Raw genomic sequence first — 25031 nt, 5'->3', positions numbered from 1 at the left:
ATAAAAAAATGCGTTGTTAAGATCAAATACCTACCGGGTATTTTTCAAAAGTTTCAAAAGTTTTCATATAGTATATTCATACATTTTTTTTATTTTTTTCTGACAAAAAACGAGATTTGGTATATATATATGGTATATTTGATATTCACTGGGACTAAATAGCGGAACTCATTGCCAGGACTTTTTTAAAAAATTAAAAATATTAACTCTTCCTTCCTTATTTATATTTGAATCCGTTTGCCTAATACGTAAGCATGTATCAGCTTCTCAAGAAAGGCCATCTCACACTTATCCACTCAGGAACGCGGAGCAAAATTTTTATCTACCTACCCCACGCTCAGAGTTAGTTAAAAGTTCAATATTATACAACTCGAAAAAAAATGCACAATCACCTGCCATTTGAAATCAAATCCATAACATCATTTTCTTCATTTCGCAAAGCATTGAACTCTTATTTACTAGACATGGCTTTATACGCTGTAAATGAATTATATTTTGATAATCGAATTTGATCTTGTAAACACTGGTCTAATGTTTGCTATTGCTATATTTACCAATGACATCGAAATAAATTTATTTAGAGGTCAGTGAGATTTACTAAACTAACTAAATATTTTTGAATATTATTTTCATTTTTTTTTATTCTTTGACATTGTAAACATTTATAAATGTTTATTTTAAACAATCAGACTGATAATATTATTTGTATAATGTTTTGTATTATCTTTTGTTTGCTTGTTTGTGTACCTTGTTTGTTTACTTTGTTTGTTTAGTTTACCTTTGTCTACAAATTGTAAATTTTTTTGACAATAAAGGCATTTATTTATTTAAGACATAAATCAGGATTGATTGGTGTATTCAATTACTTTCGGTCACTTCCTGCTTTACCGGAAACGATTACAACTTTTAATTTTTGAATGGTACCCTCGGTATTTTTTAGTTTATTTGATAGAAAATAACATTCTCAATATGAGATGTGACATATTCATTACATTTTTTGACATTTTCGTTTCAAAAAATAATATTTTATATTTCAAACTAGAGTGCTATTATGGCTGTGTTCATAATGACAATTTGACTCGAAATACCAAGTATGTGCTACCAAATTATTCGTTAAAATAATGATCCACCCTGGTTGAATTTGAGAAAATTTAGTTTACGAGTTATTATTATTATAAGTTAGTCAGTGGCATAGATAATATTATACAGGGTGGCGCACCTCATTCGCCTAGGTTGATTATACCAATCCCCAAAGATGTAGAAACAAAATATTTTATGGGTTATGTGGGAAGGCAATGTGCATAATTTAAAATTATTTTGAAACGTACAGGGTGTGTCAGAACTAAGATCCATACCAAAGTTATATTTTTTCTTATGGAGCACACCCGGTATTATTATATTTTTGGATTCTTGGCCATAAAATAAGGCATTTATTATATGGGTTTAATAGGTATGTTTAAAAGCTTTGGTTTTTGAGATATTTAAAAATATTTAAATATACATGCTGAAATAAAAAAGTTTGTCAACACCTTGTACATTGAAGAAAGTGTAGAAATATAGAAAGTTTAGAAATTGTAGGAGGTCTAGAAAGTGTAGAAAGTTTAAAAACTGAGAAAGTGTATAAAATCAAGAAAATGTAGAAATTTTGGAAGTTGTAGAATGTTTAAAAACTGTAGAAAGTGTAAAAAGTTTAAAAACCGTAGAAAATCTAGAAAGTGTAGAAAGTTTAGAAATTATAGGAGGTCTAGAAAGTGAAGAAAATTTAAAACTGTAGGAAGTGTAGAAAATCTTGAAAGTATAGAATGTTTAGAAATTGTAGAAAGTTTAAAAACTGTAGTAAGTGTAGAAAGCGTAAAAACTGTAGAAAATCTAGAAAGTTTAAAAATTGTAGGAAAATGTAGAAAATGTAGAAAGTGTAGAAAGTTTAGAAATTATAGGAGGTCTAGAAAGTGTAGGAAATTTAAAAACTGTAGAAAGTGTAGAAAATCTTGAAAGTATAGACTGTTTCGAAATTGTAGAAAGTTTAAAAACTATAGTAAGTGTAGAAAGCATAAAAACTGTAGAAAATCTAGAAAGTTAAAAAAATTGTAGGAAAATGTAGAAAATCTAGAAAGTGTAGAAAGTTTAGAAATTATAGGAGGTCTAGAAAGTGTAGGAAATTTAAAAACTGTAGAAAGTGTAGAAAATCTTGAAAGTATAGAATGTTTAGAAATTGTAGCAAGTTTAAAAACTATAGTAAGTGTAGAAAGCATAAAAACTGTAGAAAATCTAGAAAGTTTAAAAATTGTAGGAAAATGTAGAAATCTAGAAAGAGTAGAAAGTTTAGAAATTATAGGAGGCCTAGAAAGTGTAGAAAATTTAAAAACTGTAGAAAGTGTAGAAAATCTTGAAAGTATAGAATGTTTAGAAATTGTAGAAAGTTTAAAAACTATAGTAAGTGTAGAAAGCATAAAAACTGTAGAAAATCGAGAAAGTTTAAAAATTGTAGGAAAATGTAGAAAATCTAGAAAGTGTAGAAAGTTTAGAAATTATATGAGGTCTAGAAAGTGAAGAAAATTTAAAAACTGTAGAAAGTGTAGAAAATCTTGAAAGTATAGAATGTTTAGAAATTGTAGAAAGTCTAAAAACTGTAGTAAGTGTAGAAAGCTGTAGAAAATGTAGAAAGTTTAAAAATTGTAGAAAATGTAGAATATTCAGAAAGTGTAGAAAGTTTAGAAATTTTAAAAAGTGAGAAAATCTGAAAAGTGTAGAACATTTGGAAAGTATAGCAAGAATAAAATTTTAGAAAATCCAAGTTTATAACTCCCAAGTAAGTTTAGAGGATCTAGAAAGTTGAGAAAGTATAAAAAGTTTAAAAAGTTTTGTCATTAGGTTTATGTAATAGGTACTGTAGTTTATTAATAACGCTGTACACAGTCCATGACTGACATCCCTATAAATGCTTTTTAGACCTTGGTTTAACTCATCATCAAACCACATTGAGACGTATCTTTTTCCATTTTAAAGGCCGAATTTGCACAAATCGTTAACTTGTACCTACGTTTCATACTTATTTATGTAACCATTAACAATTATTCCACATAATTTCCAATTTTATTAAAAAAAAACCGTCGACACTCGTATCTTAATCGATTTTTCAGAAACCCAATGGTCCGTGAGATATCTTCTCGATAGATCTGGGTTTCTATATCGAAGCCTATCATCTTTGCCCGAAAAGTGATTTAAAAACACCAAAGATTTAAATTTTACGTATCGATAGACACTTCGACGGCCCGTGTAAAACAATTCGATGCGGTATTTTCGGACCTTTCTGTCCACCCGACAGACCTGTATATATTTCTCTTCGATTAGTTACAGCTTGTTGCCGCTCAGGTATATGCCAGTGGGACTGGGCCCATGCACGGGTCGTTTTTTTCGAGATAATGTCCGAATTGTCTTTGGCGAAACGATTGTATCCACCGATCTATATTAATATTCATATATCTGGAAAAAAATCTCATAGTCGAAATTACTAAAATTTATCATTTTTTTATATTTTATATTTTAGTCTTTTTTTGTTTAATTTTTTTAGTCTTTTTTTATTTTATTTATTTTTAGTCTTTTTTTTATTTTTTTTATTTATTTTTAGTCTTTTTTTTATTTTTTTTATTTATTATACAGTATGTCTCCGGATTGTCTTTACGACAGGATTTTTTTTTATTATTGATATTTTGAGAAAAATGACTTTTGTTGAAAAATTTTTGCTTGTTCTAAAATGGTTAATCTTTTTTAAACTTTTCGAAATTTTCATACCGTTTTAGAGAAAATTAAAAAAAAACTGAAAATGTAGTTGAATTTTTCCAAGTCATAAAAATTAAAAGGCGTAGTAATATAATTTCGATTTTATTCTTTGATAGATGGTTATTATTAATTTGATTAACGTCATAGTTTTGATGTTGTTAAAGTATCACATTTTCAGTAGCATTTAACTAAATAAATTTTGTGCTTCTTTAACATTTTGAAGCAACAAAAAATATGATATTATTTAAGATTCTGTCAATAATAATAATCTATCAAAGAATGAAAACGAAATTATATTGCCATAGAAACGCGTTTTGATTTTGAAAAAAATCAACTATATTTTCACGTTTTTTTTATTTTCTTCAAAACGGTATGAAAATTCATGAATGAAGAATACATTAAAAAATTTATGAATTTCATGAAGAATACATTTGTCCCAAATTGTCAATATTAAAAAATCTTTTTTCCTCTTGTAAAGACAATCCGGGGATATACTGTATTTCAATATCAATCTAGAGTGCCATGGCTGTGTTAAAACTTTTGATTTTTAATCAAGGAGCCTTGGAAAAATAGGTTTGATCGTCTGATGTTTTTCGTGTCTTTCCTTTTTCAAATAAAACGAGTATTTGGAAAACTATTTTTTTGACGATTAATTTGGTACCACATACTTGGTATTTCGACCAAACCAAGTCAAATTGTTGTTATATTTATTATTATTTTATATTATTTATTTATTATTATTATTATTTTATTTGCTGTTGTAACACTAAAGGTTCCAATCTCCAATTGTAATGTTATATTTATTGTCATGGCACTCTGGATTGAATTTTAAAATTCTATTTTTTTAAGTGAAACGTCAAAAGTTGAAATATGTTATGTCATTCGATGTCATTTAGTAAAAAATACCGAAGGTATCATTTAAAAACCAAAGGTTGTAGTAATTTCTGGAGAAACAGGAAATGAACAAAAGTAATTGTATACGTTCTATAATATACAGGGTGTCCCAGAAATAAGTGCAAATATTTTAAGGGGTGGTAGATCTCGATAAAAGAAACATATTTTCCCTTTATCGTTTTTCAAATAAGTCCAAAATAACGTAGTTATTTTACTTTGTAAATTTCCAAAAAAAAAATGATTTTTTGCTAAAATTTTGAGAACCACTGGATCTTTTCTGGATTTTCTTTCTTGTAAATTTAATCTAATACCTATGTTTTCATATTATCAAGAAATAATTTTTTTTAACTAAAAACTAAAAAAATTTCCAAAAAAAATTTCAAAAAATTTCGAATTTTCAAATTTTTTTTTCGCGAAAAAAAACTCATAGGCGTGTTTCTGGGGTTGAACTATACTACCAGTTAAAATATTTGCACTTATTTCTGGAACACCCTGTAGATTATCAGACGTCCTATAAGATAATCCTGATTTATGTCATCTACTTACATACCAAATTTTGTTTTTTTTATCTGAAAAAATAAAAAAGTTACAGATATGAGCCACTTTTTGAAAACACCCGCTATACAGAAACCTTTTATTTCGCCAAGATACTCTGTAATTTCAGTACCAAAAACCCAACATTTTAAAGCAAAACCTTAATTATTCTGCATCCGTACTCAACTTAAATCACTTTTGTCCATCCCGTCTAATTCCAATTCCGTTATTTTTACCCTCACGGTACTACCCCAAAAGCCTCGCATCCGGCGCCACAGTTTACGTCGTCTTTAACTCCGATAATAGTACCCACGCAGAGCGCAATACAGGTAGCCTCTCAATCCCAAACCGGACAATTACCTAGGAGAGATTAGACAGTACCGGATCGATTCCTTTTACCCCTCTCTCCCCTTACTGCGTCGGTCAGTTGATCTTTTTCAAAAGTATCGATTACAAAGTATCGATTACGCTAAGTCGAAGATTACGTTTTGGGCGGAGATGGAGCCGTAAAGGTACCCGATAAGGCGGTACCCCAAAACAGAAATTATCTTGTTAGAGAAATGCTGTTTTTGTATTAATATGATTACAATTGGATTCTAGTGGTGAGAATACATTTTTATTTGGAACACTCACTTGGAACATATCTTTTAAGTATTTTTAAGTATTTTTTTTACTTTAACGTAAATTTTTGGAGCATACCTGGTATGTCTGTTGCTTATTCGAAATTTCCTTAGATCTCATGAAGACCGTGGAAGCAATTGGGCGAAATCCTAGTACTTCAATTTGTCGAAGACTCAATTCGTTGTCTTTTAGATCTCATGGGCCGGCATTGTTGTAGATCAGTGTTGCCAGAATTGAAGGATTTTCTTCAATATGGAGGATTTTCCAGTCAAATTTCGTCAATTAAAGGACTGAAGGATTTTCATCTAAAAAGAAGTCAATATGAAAGTTCCTGGCAGTTTTGCACAATAATAATTGTTAAAATTTGTAGTAGGAGTATTTATTGTTTCTCCTACATCTATTTTTTCATTTTAACAGTGTTCAATTAAGGATGCCTCAGTTTAAAGCATTAAGGTTGATTCTCACTATACCTTCCATATCAGCTACCTTCCGTTTCCTTTCCGTTTACATACAATATTATACGATGTAAATGAATAGGACAATGTTATAGGACTATCCGTTCCGTTTCCCTTCCGTTCCATATCCTTTCCTTCCATACATTTTTTTTGGCGGATGGACTGAAGCGTATCGGAAACAGTGTTGTCAAGTTCTTAATTTGTACCAGCTCTGTTAATATTTTGCTGATATTTATATTTTTTCTTTCACCTATTAATTAAATCTATTACCTTTTTCATATTTATTAGTCGGTTTAGAACGTTTTTCTACGTTGTCCGATACCCAATTTCCAGCCTGTTCTATTCGTACAATCCTCTGTTGATAGGTTTCTTTCACTCATCGCTTTGTGTACGCTTTTTTGCCATTCGAGTTTCGGTCTTCCCTGTTTTCTTCTGCCCTTTGGTTGCCAATTGATTATTTTCTTGGGCCATCTAGTATCCTTCATTCGCTCTACACGTCCGTACCAGATCAGCTGCTTTTTCTCTATATTCTGTGTTATCGTAACTTCTATACCCATTTGTTGTTTTATGGTATTATTTCTTATTCGTTGTTGTCTTGAAATTCCCATTGATCTTCGAATGGCATCCATTTCTACGGCCTCTATCCTCTTCTTGTATCTCTCAGTTATTCTCCATGTTTCTGCTCCATTCAGGAGGTTGATCTTTATCATGGTTTCATATATATTGAATTTTCTTCGCTGTGTTATTGATTTGCTCCATAAGATTCTATTTAGATATCCGATTATTTTTTTCGCGTTGATAATCCTTTTCTCTATTTCTCTGCCGTTAGTTCCAGTGTTATCAAATGTAATTCCCAGGTATTCATACTCTTAACACTGAATAATTTCGTGACCGTTGTCCAAGTTCAAATTTCCTTCTTGTGCGCCTGTACATAGATATTTTGTTTTGGCTATGTTAACTGTCAAGCCCCATTCTCCGTATTCTTCAATATGTTTTCTTAGCATATATTGCATATCATCTTTGTAATTGGCGACTATTATTTGATCGTCTGCGAATTGAAGTGTGAACAAACATTCATTATCAATCTCTATGCCCATACCACGGATCTTTCTTTTCCAATTTTTTAAAGCGCCTAGATTACCTTTTTCAAAAGATACAGATTTTTAAAATAAAACTTTCGTAATGATATAAATTGTACAATAAAAAGTATGGAACTGACACGGAACGGAAGCTTACGTATAGCGTCAATACAATAAAATATACGAAACGGAAGATATAGTGAGAATCAACATGTTGCTGGCAAAAAGTCCGCAATTCAAAAGATTTTAACATTTAACAAAAAAAAATAATAGATACATTTTTATCTTTCAACACATCTTATTACACACACACCATAACTAATGCAAAGTTCTTGATGTTGAAAAGAAATAAATAGGTAAACGAAAAACATATCTAATAAGTCAGCCGATCATGGCGTCTTGCACGATTAATGATTCTCGTTTCAAGCAGTCATCGTAAGCAATGAATTTTTTGAAACATCTGCTGTCGAGTATCTATCACAGCATTTTTGATCGTGTTATGTTTTTAATAAAAAGTGTAGAGAGTTCAGAAAGTCTAAAATATTTAGAAAGTGTAAAAAGCTGAGAAAGTCTAAAAAGTTTAGAAAGTTCAGAAAATGTAGAAAGTGTAGGAAGTTTAGAAAGTTTAGAAATTGTAGAAAGTTTAAAAACTGTAGGAAGTGTAGAAAATATAGCAAGAATAAAATGTTAGAAAGTCCAGAAAGTTTAGAAACCCTAGAAAGTTTAGAGAGTCTAGAAAGTTTAATTAAATATATCGGTGTCCAAAAATTACCAAAAATAAGTTTTTAAAAATTTTCTCCTAAGTTTAGAAGGTCTAGAAAGTGTAGAGAGTTCGGAAAGTCTAAAATATTTAGAAAGTGTAAAAAGCTGAGAAAGTCTAGAAAGTTTAGAAAGTTCAGAAAATGTAGAAAGTTTAGAAAGTGTAGGAAGTTTAGAAAGTTTAGAAAATGTAGGAGGTCTAGAAAGTGTAGAAAGTTTAAAAACTGTAGAAAGTGTAGAAAATATAGAAAGTGTAGAGAGTTTAGAAATTGTAGAAAGTTTCAAAACTGTAGAAAGTGTAGAAAGTAAAGCAAGAATAAAAAGTTTAGACAGTCCAGAAAGTTTAGAAACCCTAGAAAGTTTAGAAAGTCTAGAAAGTTTAATTAAATATATCGGTGTCCAAAAATTACCAAAAATAAGTTTTTAAAAATTTTCTCCTAAGTTTAGAAGGTCTAGAAAGTGTAGAGAGTTCGGAAAGTCTAAAATATTTAGAAAGTGTCAAAAGCTGAGAAAGTCTAGAAAGTTTAGAAAGTTCAGAAAATGTAGAAAGTTTAGAAAGTGTAGGAAGTTTAGAAAGTTTAGAAAATGTAGGAGGTCTAGAAAGGGTAGAAAGTTTAAAAACTCTAGAAAGTGTAGAAAATATAGGAAGTGTAGAAAGTTTAGAAATTGTAGAAAGTTTCAAAACTGTAGAAAGTGTAGAAAGTATAGCAAGAATAAAAAATTTAGACAGTCCAGAAAGTTTAGAAACCCTAGAAAGTTTACAGAGTCTAGAAAGTTTAATTAAATATATCGGTGTCCAAAAATTATCAAAAATAAGTTTTTAAAAATTTTCTCAAAAAAATAGGCGAAATTTGGTGAATTTTCACAAGATTTGGAATTTTTTGTGAAGTAGAATGAATATGAAGATTTATTAAGGCTCCTTTGAGAAAATTCGCTGGAAAATTTCTGGCAACACTGATGTAGATATACTGGTACAATAGACAATAGACACCATCTTTAGAAGCAGAACTGCAACAAGAAGTTTTTTTTCTGGCTAATAATTTTAACGTAATTTTTCTTTATTAAATAAAAAACGCATTTTACGTCTTCTTGTCATCGTTTTAATTCAGGAACTCTATATTTGTTTGTGCAAATATTTCTCAATCCTTCGCTATACAGGAGCTTACGGCGGCGCGGCGCCTACAGTTCACAGAGGTCTGTTATATTCTGCAACAAGCCGTGAAGACGGGTTCCGTCCGGTGCGGCGCGGCCTCAAAAAGCCCCGGCAGGCCGCTTATCTGCATTCGAGCCCGAAGCGGCCCCTTTTTGCGACATGTTTTTCGGCAATTAACCGTGCCCCGACATGATTAACCCGAGCGGGCATCGGATAGTCTGAGGACGGAGCGCCTGGCGCCTCCAGCCGACCAGAAGGACGACTGAGCAGCATGCGATTCGATTTTAAATCGTTTCTTTTTAAGAGTCCATTTCACTAGGCCGAAAAAGTAGCAAAATAAGCGTTCAGCATTTAACGTTTTATGCAAAACTGGCTCGGCATTTTTGCATAAATGAAGAAGGATATTAAAGATTAAGGATTATACTATATCTGTACTGTGGTACATTTTTAGACAACTTTTTTATCTTTAAGATTTTGATGGTCAAACATCAACAAAATATTCCTTATGTTTAGACTAAATTTTCTCGAAAATAAAGACATAATTTAAAATTCCGTTAAAATACGGAAATAGATTGAGGTTTTGTGATTAGACTGACATATAATTTACATGGTTTTTGTGGCAAATGTTGAAGCTCTGAAAACCTTAATCAAGTCTTAATCAAAGTACGCGTGTTTGGAATTTTGGGTGTGGCTTAACATGACAGGATCGGGCTAAGTTTTAGGCAGATTTCTGTAATATAATATATATTTATTTCGGTCACACGCTCGCTTTTCCCGACCCCTGAGAGCGACCTGAACAGTACAGCATAATAGACTCTTAATGCGGACGTTATATTCAACGCGAATTTGTACGAAAAAATTGTTTGTATCCTTCGCAAAATCAAATCGGAATTTTAGATACTCAATATAATATGATCGCTATAGAATGGGAATCCTCCAACGGTCTAAGACACTCGAAATTTCTCAAGACCTACGACCAAGAAACATTAAAGACAACAAACAGGTCACTGCCTACTCAATGAACACCTCAGTAGATTAACATATGCGACGAAGTCGTTGCCTGAAGAGGAATTTAATGATTTGCATCGGGAAGACGTAAAAGACCTATTTGAGCTATATATTGTTGAACTCACTGAAGAAGAACTCAAAGAATTGAAGCATAAGAATGAAACTGAAGAAAGAGATGAAGAAGTAGCTCTAGTTCCGCAGGAATTAGCACTGAAACCTGTACACAAATGTCTTATTATAGCACATGATCTTTGAAAATTGAAGAAAGATCTTTGAAAATTAAACAAGAAGTGTTATCATACATTTATTTATTTACATTATATACCCTGTGTTGCATCGTCGGTCGGGACATAGGAAATCCCATGTAAATTTTAGTGGGGTCAATTATTGGCTTCCCTAATTATTTTAGAGAATAATTCTATTTAGGTTTATTGAAGAGCACTAAATACCCAACCCACATTCAAAAGAATAACTTTAGATATTTTTGATTAGCTCGTTCACGAGTTATCGCCCGATTTCTTTTTAAATATTTCTCCTTTCTTGGCCCTTATGAGCACCAGACTTATGAGCACCAGTCAAGGTAAAAGATAACTGTCAAATGAAGTTGTCATTTCAGAAATTTACCTATTTAGTGCTTTATTATTATTGAAAACTCATTCCTACATCGGAAATCTTAAAGATGTATTTATAAATACAAATTAATATGAATTAAAGTAAAATAAAGTAATCAATTACAAGGTTAATTATAGTATTATTACAATATTTAATAACTTATTAATTTAGGTACTATTAAATTGTTAGAACTTTAGGATTTAAGAAGATGTTCAAATATTCCTCCATCGACTGCTATAGACAATAACCCAGACGATCATAAAATTCTCTTCTTACATTCGCTAGTTGGTAAACTGAAATTCTGTTGCATTCGGCAGAAATAGCATTTTTTAACTCGTCTAGATCTGGGTATTTTGTATCCTTGTATATCCTGTTTTTTAAATTGCCCCAGAGAAAGAACTCATTTGGCGAAATATCAGGAGACCTTGCTGGCCAATTTACTGTATGATTTAGACCAATAACGTTTCCGTTAAAACTATTGTCTAAATATTAACAGCCAGGGTACTATGTGCCGGGCAGCCATCCATTTGGTACCAAACTTCCTGATTTTCCCTAGCGGCATCATGTAAAGCAGGTAAAATATGATTTTCGAGTAGTTCCAAATAATATTCTGCATTTAAATTTCGCGTAAGAAATAATGGCCTAATAATATTGTGTCCGAATATCCCCAAACATTTACTTTCTGTGGATATTGCGTCCTTGTTTCGACAAACCTGTGTTGGTTTTCTTTGTTCCAATATCGATAATTTTGAACATTGGGTTCATTTTTTCCCATCGTTCTCTTCCATGAACAATAAAACTTCCAAGTCTTCAAAACTTGCATCTTCTCTTTGTTTCTGCCTTGCTTCACATCTGCAGTTATTTGTTAGGGTACCTTTGGTCTCAAATCTCTGGATATTCCTTGCGATTGTAGATTTTCCAGGTATCGGTCTATTCGGATACAGAGCAGCAAACATATCCGATACCTTTTGATTACTATTTCCTTGGTAATACCATTTAACCATCAATACTTTTTCTTCGGTAGTGTAATTCATGGCTAATATTTTCGATGTAGGTATGAGTTTTTAATAATAATAATAAAGCACTAAATAGATAAATTTCTGAAATGACAACTTCATTTGACAGTTATCTTTTACCTTGACTGGTGCTCATAATTAAATACAGAGCCATAAGAAAGGAGAAATATTTAAAAAGAAATCGGCGATAACTCGTAAACGGGCTAATCAAAAATATCTAAAGTTATTCTTTTGAATGTGGGTTTTAGTGCTCTTCAATAAACCTAAGTAGAATTATTCTCTAAAATAATTAGGGAAGTCAATAATTGACCCCATTAAAATTTACATGGGATTTCCTATGTCCCGCTCGACGATGCCAACACCCGGTATATCAGTTCATACCAAATAAACTTTTAGTCACGTGAGTAAGCTTGACCGGCACAGCGTTGCCTTCTTTTACATAGTTTCTTTTAATCAAAATATTTTAGGAAACAAATATAAATTAATTATAAATATATAAAAGGTAAATTATTATTTACATCAACAAAACTCACCTTCTTAACAGCACTTAAGAGAAAATAAAGGGCCATTACTACCGATTTTCCGTTCAAAATATTCTAATAAAGTTGCGATGAGTTTTTTGCGGCTATTAAGCTATCTTGTAAACTTCGCACTAAAAGAGCTTCTAAAAAGAACAATGTTGGACTGCAAGTTCTGCTAGTAAACATTTTCAAGCTAAAAAAAGTATCACAACCTGGGGCGTAAATAAAAACTGTATACTAAACTGGTGGTACTATGATTACAATCGCAAAAAATACCGTCGGAATTTTTTGTCGCAATTAAACGATTTTTATTTTTTGTCTTCAAAAAGATATAAAACATAACTAATAACTAAATTAAAATATAGATTTGTAAATAACATAAACAAAAATGAAACAACGACGTTTGGCAGTGAATTTTCTATAATCGCGCCCTCGATTACGTAACTGAAAGTTACTATAAATAAAAAACTCTAAACTATCAAAAAACTATAAAAACTATAAACTATAAATAAAACTACAAAACAAAATCAAGTTTTCTAGTACGCTGTTTGGAAAACCTATAATAACAGCATCAACATTTATTTCAATATCTTTATGGATATTGATTAGAGTTAACCCTACTTAATCTGTCCAAGCCAATTGTACTTTGAATGTGGCTTTTTAATTAGGTCGAACATATTATAAACGATAAATCAACATAATTAAAAGCATACAAAGTGTTCTTATATATCGAGATATTAATTAAAAAATCCTTTCATAGTCAATGACTATTTCAATTCTCGTATCTCGTCAAGCGTCAGGGGGGGGGTACTGTCCCCCAGTACCCCCCTTATCTACGCCCTTGATCACAACACTATTTATTAAAACCAAAAACTCCTAATACAAAACTAAAGTGTCAAATCGAATGACAATGTCAGGAAATAAATAAATAAATGTGGCAACTTGACATTTTTACAACAGGGCTACCACCTGAATCCCCAGCGCGTAATTTAAATTCCAGTTGGTCAGTACGGCGCCAAATATGTTACCATGGTTGGCAACAATGAATTTAAAAATCGCGCCCTCGATTACGTAACTGAAAGTTTAATTGATATCAAATATATATGCTCATTTATATAAATTTAGTATAAGAAGTATAGAAAGTATTAAAGTATATAATATAATAGTATAATATAATAAAAATAATAATTCATCAATTCTTATGTATTAACCGAACAATAAATTCTATCTTTCATTAGATTGAATAGGGTCTTAAATGCCACCACATCAAGAAGTATTGTAAATAATCACAATAGACACCAAGTGACGGTATCATAAATATTTTCAGCCATATATAACACAGAAAATGTACAGAGATACATAAATTAGCATCCTATTGACACTGCAGTTGACGATAACTCACAGCACGTATATAATATTTTTATATTCCTTTTCATGGTCAAAGGAACAAACTGTAAACATATGTCATTAAAATATTATTTTTGAGATTTCGAAGGAAATAATACTAGAGGGTGTTAATTTTTTAAGTTAATAGAACATCAGGTAGAATAGTAAAATGGGTATCTTCCGGTGAGATTTTTTAAATAAATATTTCTACAGTCCTATGAAATTAGTTTTATCTATTGCTAAAAGCATGGGTTCATATCGTTTGAGTCAGTAAGTTGGTTTGGTGACTGTTTCAAGATTTTTTTGAGTAGAGTAATTTTAAAAAGCAATATATTGAGAAGAACCGCCTATTTAAAAATTAACATGTTTCTTCAAATTCAAAACATTCATTTTTAAGACACTCTGTATACATAAATAAAATTATTGATTTTTACATATTATTCGCAAACTAGAGAGAGGGAAATCAGACAAATAACAGCGATAGTAGAGGTTAAGTAATAGTTTTTAGACTACCGTTCGTGACGCATTGGTGTTATTTTAGTTCGTAAGTTTTGTGACAAAGAATATTATTAAAGGTAAAGTAATTGTTTTGTCATTATTTAAATAGTGTTAACTAAAGCATATAGCTTATTTCTCTGTTGTAATATTCTGTGCTAAAGCTTTTCCTTCAAAACCAAAGAATGGTATAACTCGGAGTCGGATCGTAACGGATATTGACACCAACCATATCAACTCTAGCTGAGTAGCCTCCCGAATCCAGGGACCTCAGTACTTGCAGGTGGGTAACTAACAACACCTCTTCAGGTTCAAACCTTGATATGGGGACAGTTTTTGTATTGTAATCATTTTTCTTTTATTAAAGTTCAGAACAGCATAGTTGGATTCTTCGGAATAGTGATCAAGGTTTTCTCTGCCGTGCTCTTTTACTTGTGAATTCCAGGCAGAGTACGGCACTCCTTTCATTTCATTTAATAAAATAAGTACGGTTATTTACAAATTTAGCGTTTGATTTACATAACCTATTCTACTCAAATATCACAAAATATTGCTTCTGTCGAGCGCATCCAAGGTAATCACAATAAAAAATATTTTTAACACAACAATAAGGTTCCTTTATTTCATTTAAATTGTTTTTTTATACAGTTGACCAAAATATTACCTTTTCATCTTTGTTGAACGAACATGGGTTGTTATACTACAAACTACAATACATACCCTAGTAATTATACAGGGTGAGTTAAATAAGTGCAGATATTCTTAAGGGTAGTATATTTCGACCCCAGAAACATGATTGAATTTTTTTTTCGCGAAATTTGTTTTTGAAAATTTGAATTTTTTCTAAAAAAATTCGATGTTTTTTTAGTTATTAGTTACAAAATATAATTTCTTAATAATATGGCACCGTAGCTAGTATATTAAATTTACAAGAAAGAAAACCCAGAGAAGATTCATCAGTTCTCAAAAATTTTCAAAGTAAAATAACTGGGTTGTTTTGAACTGATTTGAAAAACGGTAAAGAGAGAATATGTTTTTTTTATCGAGTTCTACCGATATCAAATCGAGTTCTACCGATATTACCCTGCATATCAAAATGTAATTAGATAGACAAGACATAACTTTAATTCACTCCATCTATAAATTGAGATAAAAAAAATATTTTTCTCTTCTTTTCAGCAACATCACTGACCGAAAGGGCAAACGTCGAGGGAAATTGGAACAGCCCCGTGCGGCTTAATCACAAGATAAAAGACGGCCAGGGAAAATGTACGAAGGAAATGAACAAAGGAAAACGGACATCGGCATGACGGAGGCTACAACGCGACCCTCCAGCAATTTTCTGAAACGATCTGGTCGAATGGCAAGGAAAATAAAAAGAAACATGGAGAAAAAAGAAAGGAAAGTTAGGGGTCGCATTAAACGAAATCACCTTTATAATAACTAATGGGGATTTTGGGTGATGAGGTAAGCTTAGCTTGGTAACCTAACATCAGAATTGGCATTTTTGAAAAAATTCTGTATAAAAGTAAAAACACTATACAAGGTGGTCCGAACTGTATTCTGGAAATTGACTATGACTACTTTTTATTGTGACTATTTTCATTCTAAATATCTTGAGAACGGTTGCTCGTAGCGATTTTTGCCAAGAGACATTTTTTACGTAAAAAATCACGTTAATTCATATTTTTTCACTCAGTAGTTTTATACAGGTACGAACGAAATGTTATTACTCTTCAAAACAGTTAAAACACATTTAGGTGGCGCTGCCCACAAATAGGAGTCATATTGATATCAAGATCAAATTTCTCATGCCAAAAATCTCCCAAACACCCATTTTCATCCAAATATTGACGTTACTTCAGAAATTATTTGGAAAAAATCGAAATAAAAATGAAACTTCTATACCCTGTATTTCAGAAACTAAGCATTTTAGGACATACATTTATACGAATTTTTTACTTATTTTTATCTGCAGAATATGCTGCCAAAGTTTCCGGAATACAGTTCGGACCGCCCTGTATATCATTAAATAGTATTTACCTTAAAAAAGTTAGTTATTTTTTGTTAACACCACTGCTAGTTGAATCTCAACGGAAACCAGCTGGTCAGTGGTATTTTTCCAACAACAAACAAATTTGCCTAACCAACAAAAAATGCTTTTTAACGTCACAGGAGGTAAGGAAGGTAAAAAACCACAAAGAACAAAGAAAAAAATATATTTAAAATATCTAAATAGAAATGTTCAGAACACTTTATTTTTTTTAGCAGATACCTCAGTTATAAACAGGGTTGGCATGATTTAAATCAAGTGATTTTTTTAATTTTAATCATGTGATTTAAATGAAAAAAAAATATTTTATTGAAACTTTATAATAAATCAAAAAATAATTGTAAAAGATATAAAAATGTGTCCTAGAAAACTGTAAAAATATTTCTATAACAGATATAACAGATAATAAATATCTGTAATATATGCAAACGTTATTAATAATATGTAATATATTATATAAACGTTATAAAACTATATAAAAATAACTATTCATCAATTTAATTGTTGGACCGATTTTTGAATTAATTTCGTGTGAATTCATTAGACCGCTAAATGCAGGCATTTTAAAATTTATGTATAAGTGACAAAAATTCGCTGTTCGAAAGTTCGAATACATATCATTCGCAAAGTCTAATGCAGAACTAGGTTCTTCTTATATAGAAACTCTATCTTCATTCCCGAGAATTTACAATCGTTGTCAGAAAATATGTTGTTTTATATTTTTTTTGAAACGGTTGTATGTTTCCAAATTCCTACCGACATTTTGAGCTGCAGTAAGTCCTTTACACTTTGACATTTGATAAAACATACTAATTTTATTCTCGACTTAAAGACTATTTCCGAACAATAATGTAGTGTATTGTTTTATTAGGAGTAAAAATTATACTTTTTTTGACGATGCTGTACCTTTGAAGGACCATCGTAAAGCTATTCCGACGTTACAGGGAGGCATAAAAAGTACATTTTTAATCCGAATAGAACATACTATTTTTTTAAACATTACAAATATTTTTTTAATCAATTTCAAACATTGCAAATAATGTAAACAGTAATCGAGCAACAATTTGTACACTCGTTGAATTTGACACTTAATATCAGTTTAATAATATATATTTTTACTTTTGTACTTAGACGTAACAGTGCTTTACTTTTATGTCTAGGCGTTAAAATTACAAAAATTAATACTTTTGAGACGTTTGAAAAAAAAATCCTTTTGATCTGAAGCGAACGACTTTTTTTGCGGAATATATTGGTGACCGATGACACGCCCCGTAGAATTGCTAATGTTATCGGTATCGGGGTATAGATTTAGCCATTTAGGATAGGACTTTAATTGGAAATAAGTCCTAGTCATTTGGAAATCCGATTTAAATATTGTTTTGAATTAAAATCAAAAAAATCTGATTTAAATCAAATAAATCTGATTTTTTTGGTTTTTTTGAAAAAATCATGATTTTTTCCAACCCTGGTTATAAACCGTTGAACTCTTGATATTTCACCAATCTTAAAAAAATACTTTTTTATTTTGTAGATTTTTTTCAAAAAAAAAAACAGAAATATTTTTCAAGAAGTAGGTACATAATCTCATTGTCTAAAACCCTAAATTTATATGAATGACTTTTCCTGCTTATGCATGTTTGTTTCTAGCGTTATTCACATCACTTGTGTCACTGTAAAAAAAACGAACGGTGCACTTCCCGTATGTCAGCACGATATTATAGCTCCGCCTCCTCTTCATTATTGTCATTTGTTACCAATTTAGGAGCATAGAGCGCAAAAATTTAATGACATACAATTTGTTTTACATTTGGCTGTTGAGCGTTACATCTCACCAGTCAGTTTTCGCATAGAAAAATGATTACGATACAGAAACATTAAATATAACGCTAACCTATTTTTTTTTATTGCAAGTTCTTCAATTTGTACCAGCTCTGTTAACATTTTGCTGATATTTATTTATTCTTTCACCTCTTAATTAAATCTATTATATTTTTCTAAAGTTACAAATTTTTAAAATAAAACTTTCTTAATGATATAAATTGTACAATAAAAATTGAATACAATAAAAAATACGGAACGGGATATGGAATGGAAATGGAAGGTATACTGAAGTGAATAAAAAGAAGCAAACCAAATAATTTGTGTCTCATACGTTAACGTTAAAAACGACAAAACTCCCTATTTACTAGAAGCCGAAACCGAAATTATACAGCGGCGACATCTAGGCGGTGAAAATCGGTAAATTAGCGGTAAATTGTTTTTTTTTCGTGTCCTTTTTTACGTCCGTAGTTTTTCCCTCCGTGTCGATTTCAAGGTGGCGTTTAAAACGAATCGAAATTATAGGCTTTGCTACTTTTTTCTTGGCCGTTTAATATTTAAAACCCTCAATTTGCTGGATCTAGCTCTACTAAGGAACAGAATGAAGGGAGACGACAGTATTGTTTTTATTTGTTTAATTAATATTTGATTGATTGTGAGCACGAAGATACAATTTTTCTAGATAATTTCGGTCTGTTTCAAGCTAACACTTTAATAATATTGATAACGGTTCAAAAGTTTTGTAATGAAGTGGAGTTAGAATGCTAAAAGGTAACAATTTATAAAAATTACGTTGGAACTTAGTAGTTGTTCAAGCTAAAGTTTATAATAAGTTATTAGAGATAATAGATAAATTATTTTAGAAAGGAACTATCGAAAACAAGAAATAGTCAAGCAGTATTAAAAGCAATCAATTTGGTAACCATCAGTTCGAAGTTGGTTAAAGAATGCCTAGAGAATCTGAACAAATTAGGCGAAGAAAATAGAGTCCTGCTGTGGATGCCAACCCATCAACTGATGGAAGGCAATGATAAAGCACACGATCTAGCTAGAAAAGGAACGCTCAACTCACTGGATCAGAACCGTTCTGCTTTCCCAAGTAGAAACCTACTTAAAGAGAAATAGTACCTACAGTCAATCTGGCATCGAAAAAGGTCTAGACTCCTATTATATTGGGAAAGCTTAAATTTGAAAATTCCTATCCCCCCACCCTACCGTTTTTGGAAAACTCAAATAAATTTTGGGTTCGATTTTCTGGCTGAACCGCTTTGGGATAAAATCAATTAATTTTGGCCAAAATGATAAATTTTTACATTTCTGTTTTAATCCTCAAAATATTACGTAAACATTGAAAAATCTCTATTTCATGATGTGGATAACAAAAAAGATCAAAACACTAAGTAGGTCCTGCGTGGCGGCAACGCAAAGTAAGCTGCGTGTCAAAGAAAATGATTGTTTCTTTATCGCGTCAATTTAGTATAAATTTAATTTGGTGAATGTGGCGAATTAGATTTCGAGCAATGTTTTTTTGTGATGATGGAGACGAATACTCATGGTAAGTAATAAGAAAAATATATAATACTCAGTTAAAAAAATTATTTTCTACGCATTTATTGCCAAAAATGTTAAGCAAGGTTACTTAAATTATTCATTACTTCTTTTCCGTTGGAACTACAAAAAAATGATTGCAATTGATTCATATCGGAATAATATTTCACAGTGCATTGGAATACCAGCTAAAATAGGACGTACTTAATTTTTGCGTGAGCTTGCATAAATACATTTTATGCGTAATTATAGCACAAGTCGTAAGAGTACCGGGTGGTCAACTAAGAACGGACCTCGGCCATAACTCAGTAACCGTTAATCTTTTTGACTCGGAATAAAAAAATTTATTAGGCAAATCGGCCAAGGGAAATCGCTGGAAATTATGTTCAAGTTCGAAAAATGGCCGCCAGGGGGCGCAACTGTTAGGTTCAATCAGAAAAACAACTTTTTCTTGCAAATATGCAAATAAAGGTATATTTTAAATAAAAACGTGTGCAGAAAATCGGGAAAACCGTGCACGAAGAAACAGCAGGACCAACACTCTCACGGACGTTTTCAATAGAGCTATGGATACATCTGACCCATTAATTGCAAGTTTATCTGTCGGATCACGAAAATCCAAATTAAAACAACGTTGTCTTCTGAAGTAAGAAATCTTCTAGAGTCATACAATCAAGATCATCATCCTCATACAGAAGACAATGATGATGCCGAAGACCGTGGTAATCTAGACACTTTTCTTGAGGATCTAGGCTTAAATAACATTGAACTTGATACAGAAATGTTAAGTATTTAGTCATAACAATGATAGTTCTTAGATTTAGATAAAAAATGTATTTTCACAACTTTCACATATCTGCATTATCCACTTTGTTCGATTTCCATTTATTTCTTTGTAAATGTAAATAAATTTCATTAATTGACATTGTATTTTACTGAAAAAAAAAATAATAATATGTTATTTTCTGGACACATGTTTAAATCATATTCAATTTTGAAAAATTGTCTAGAACTTGCAATAACAATTTTTATTTTCGTTTAAACAAAAAAAAAATAAAAAAATGACATGAGATTTTTTTCACTAAAATTTAACTTAAGTTTCTCTTAAATATAATGGTTTAAACCAAACTGGTTTGGAAAAAAAAACATCCTAAACCCATGTTTGGTATTTTATCCTTTCATGGCCAAAATAACTGAATTCTATCCCATAGTGGTAGGACTAAACTAACTTACGACTGGCAAAGTATGAGAGCGGGGGTAATTTGATGGGAGTTAAAGCGCCAGATTGACTGTACTAAAACTCAAGAATCCGGAAGACTTCATCCGTAACCTGGAATGGGAGTCCTCCAACGGTCTAAGACACACTCAAAGAAATTTATTATATTTATTTCTCAGACTTGCTACCGACTAAAAACACTGAGAAAACACTAATTTATTCCACTAATTTCGAGGTTCTGAAAGAAGCAATACAATATATCTAGGTACTCTAAATAGAGGTAACATTGTGGATTTTGTCTATCGCATCCCAAATAAAAGATATTTCATTTCGTCTCTGTTTTTACGTATGGTCTGTTGCATAGTTGTCGGCAGGAACTGTCAAAAAGGGAGACCGAAAATACTGGCGCCAGGTTTTTTTCCTGCGATGCAAAAAAGCATAGCAGAAAGAGAACGGTTAGCGATACATACCGTAACGATCCCGAAGTAGCTTCCTCTCAGCTTTCGACGAATTGTCACTTCCAAGAAATGAAGGAACATTCTGTATATAAATACTTTTTAGCAAGAAAAGTGGGACTAAGATATACTTAATTTTTTTTATAATCTATAACATAATAAAAAATATCTATACCTATGTGGCGGATTCATCTCTCCAAAAAGTCCTATATGGGTATTTTGCCACTGCAAGTAAATCTACAAAATAAAATAGTTATTTTTTGTAAACTCTGCTGCATTAATCCAACGGAGACTAATTGTCAGCAGTGGTCTACCAATAATCAAATTTGCCTAACGGACAAAAAATGCTTAACATTTCGGAAAGTTTATCTCTTTCCGTCGTCGGATGCAAAAAAATATATTTTTTAAGACAAAGAGAAAAACTATTTAAACTATTTAAATGTAACTATTCGAGAACACTTTAGGTTTTTTAAAACAGATTCGTTTACAGAAACCGTTGACGTTCTGTTAAAATGACATTATATCAAGTTAAACTTCAAAAATAACAATTACTTAATAAGGTAAAACCAAAAAGCTTTGAGATGAACCGCCTATTTAAAAATAGACATATTTATTTAAATTCAAAACATTCATTTTTGATACACTCTGTATACATAAACGAAATTATTGATTTTTAAAATATTATTGACAAACTAGGGAGAGGGAAATCAGGCGCCGAACAGAGGTGATATTTGTTAGATAATAGCTTTTAGACTACCATTCGAGACGCATTGATATTATTTTGGTTCTTGAGTTCTGTGACAAAGAATGTTATTAAAGGTAAAGTAAATGTTTTCTCATTATTTAACTAATGTTAACTAAATCATATTATTTTGTTTTCTTGTTGTAATTCTTTTCTAAAGTTATTCCTCATTCATTTGATCTGACAAAGACAATATATAACATGTGTATGCATTTAATGGAATCTATTTATGCTGTAAATAATTTCAGTTTAAAAGTAATCTAAATAAAATGGTTTACTGTTCCTTCGTGTCGATGTTTGTGGTTTGTGAGAATAAGAGCCTTGTTGAGTGTACTAACAATTTTCGACCTTGCATGGGCGAATATCTTAGCTCGCAAAAGGGCAAACAAAAACAATAAATAAAATAATTCATAGAATAACTTACAATTTATTAAATTATAAGATATTGGCACCAAACCTTCAACTTTAGCGTCGATTCCGCAACAAGGGACTTCGTACCTACGGGTGGGGACCCGTTAAACTGACAAAAAACTCTTCAGTTTTGAACGATATAAATGTGGCATGTTTTGAATGTATTAAACTATAAACCTAGGTATGAGGACAGTTTCTATATTATTATTTCTCTTTTATTATTAAGTTCACGACAGCATAGTTAGATTCTCTGGAATAGTGATTATGGTTTTCTCTGCCGTGCTCTTTTACATGTGAATTCCAGGCAGAGTACGGCACTCCTTTCATTTCATTTAATAAAATAAGTAGGGCTATTTACAAATTTAGCGTTTTATTTACATAACCTATTCTCCTCAAATTTCCCAAAATATTGCTTTGTCGAGGCGCATCCGAGGTAATCACAATAAAAAAATATTTAACACAACGTAGGTTCCTTTCTTTCATTTAAATTTCTTGTTATACAGTTGGCCAAAATATTACCTCTTCAACTTTGTTGACGAATTTGGGTTGTTACACTACAGCTTCAAACTTTCTGTATGATTATTTTTAATTTGTTTTTAATTTTTACGTATGTTTATTTATGTTCTTTAAAATCAAAGAAGCGATTGTCATACATTACTAACATCTACAGATGCATGAGCAATACATTTATTGTTATTAGATTGTATTAAAAAGCCTCTTTTCTTTTTCTTTTAGAGGCTATCGCTTCTCTCATTATAATTTTGGCGTTATTAAAATCTATTCTGTGTCCTGTGTCCCACGAATGCTGACAAATCTTAGATTTGTGAAAATCTCCCTTTCTTAAATAATCTTTATGTTCTTTAATTCGAACATTTAATGGTCTAGATGTTTCATCAATATAAAATTTATCGCATTTACATGGTATTTTTAAAACATAATACTTAGTATTAGTAAAAACAGAAGTTTTATTACAAATTTCAACTTTGTATGGTAAATATCCTTATCCTTTCCGTTTTTTGATCAGCTTTCATGAAGACCGTATTTATTAGGAAATGTACGAAAATGAACTGATAAATGAACTCCCTGTATATTGACCCAGTTCCATATCTCGATATAAAGCTAAAAGACTCGAAAAGAGGTTATAATCTTCATACCGACAGGGAAATTTAATTAAACTGGTCCCAGTTTCGGCCATTAAGGCATTCGATTCAGTATCGGCGAAATTTTCTTTTATTTCCAGAGCTTTTAACTTTGCCAAACACTCTCTCTGAGTTTTATGACATGATCCATCTTTGAAATAAATCAACCGTATCATTAACAATAAAAGAGCGGGCAAACTTGGATCTTTTTGATGCTGTTGCCACACACAAGGTCTTTCGATGGTCCGTATTTTGATTTTTCTTACTGGGACTATACAGGGTCGCTGATATGTATGGGAACGGTCGATTATTCGGTAAAATATAAGAGGTACCGCAAAAAGTTAAATATAAAAGTTATAGGGTTTATAAATATCTATTAGCGGGTAATAAATATAAGTATACAGGGGTCGGTGATAAAGTCGTGGCACATTTTAAGTGACTGACATACTGATTAATCACGATCCTGCTCAAACCACTCAACGTAAGAATCTCAATTTTGGCATACAGGTTGATTCTAGGGTGTAGAGGTTCGATAAGAAAGGATTTTTCGAAATTCCAGTTCCACCCCTCAAATATTTCTTAAACACGTATATTTTATTTTGTTTTTTTACATATTTTAAGATTTTTAAAAAGTGTATACAGCGTGTTTCGAAAAATTTGGTCATTGATTAATCACGATCCTACTTAAAGCGCTTGACGTAAAAAGCTGATTTTTGGAAAACTGATTGACTTTAGGGCGTAGAGGTTCGATAAGAAGGGATTTTTCGAAACTCGAATTCTATAAGGGGGTGAAACTATCCCTCAAATATTAAAATATTTTTTATTTAAAAACCGGTGAGTTTTTCGGAAAAACTCTTAAACACGTATATTTTATTTTGTTGTTTTACATATTTTAAGATTTTTTATAAATTTATACAGGGTGTTTCATAAAATATGACCATTGAGTAATCACGATTCTGCTTAAACTGCTTGACGTTTAAAGCTGATTTTTGGTAAACGGGGTGTAGAGGTTCGATAAGGAGGGGTTTCTCGAATCTCAAATTCCAAGAGGGTGAAAACGCCCCTCAAATATTACAATATTTGTTATTTAAAAAACAGTTATTCTTTCGGGAAAACGCTTGGACAAAAATAACTAATTTGTTTTTTTAACATATTTTGATTTTTTTTTAAAAATCATACAGGTTGTTCCAAAAAGTTGGGTAATTTCTTAACCACGATTCTGCTTAAACTGCTTGACGTAAAAATCTTATTTTTGGCAAACGGATTTTTCGAAAGTCAAATTCCAACGAGATGAAACTACCCCTCAAATATTACCAAGTTATATAATAATATCGCC

General features: G+C 31.2%; 1 protein-coding gene across 1 annotated transcript in view; it reads left to right on the top strand.

Annotated features, from left to right (window-relative positions):
* The window catches only part of LOC115875664 (optomotor-blind protein), a 300116-nt gene that overhangs the window by 58235 nt on the left and 216850 nt on the right, over window positions 1–25031 (top strand). Inside the window, exon 2 of the mRNA XM_030891190.1 lies at window positions 15493–15780. The gene's annotated coding sequence lies outside the window, so the exon portion shown is untranslated. The remainder of the gene's footprint in view (window positions 1–15492; window positions 15781–25031) is intronic.

The sequence above is a fragment of the Sitophilus oryzae genome, unplaced genomic scaffold, assembly GCF_002938485.1.
Source record: "Sitophilus oryzae breed Bouriz unplaced genomic scaffold, Soryzae_2.0 scaffold_1393_pilon_pilon, whole genome shotgun sequence".
Classification (NCBI taxonomy): domain Eukaryota; kingdom Metazoa; phylum Arthropoda; class Insecta; order Coleoptera; family Curculionidae; genus Sitophilus; species Sitophilus oryzae.
This window is presented reverse-complemented; position numbering and strand designations above follow the sequence as displayed.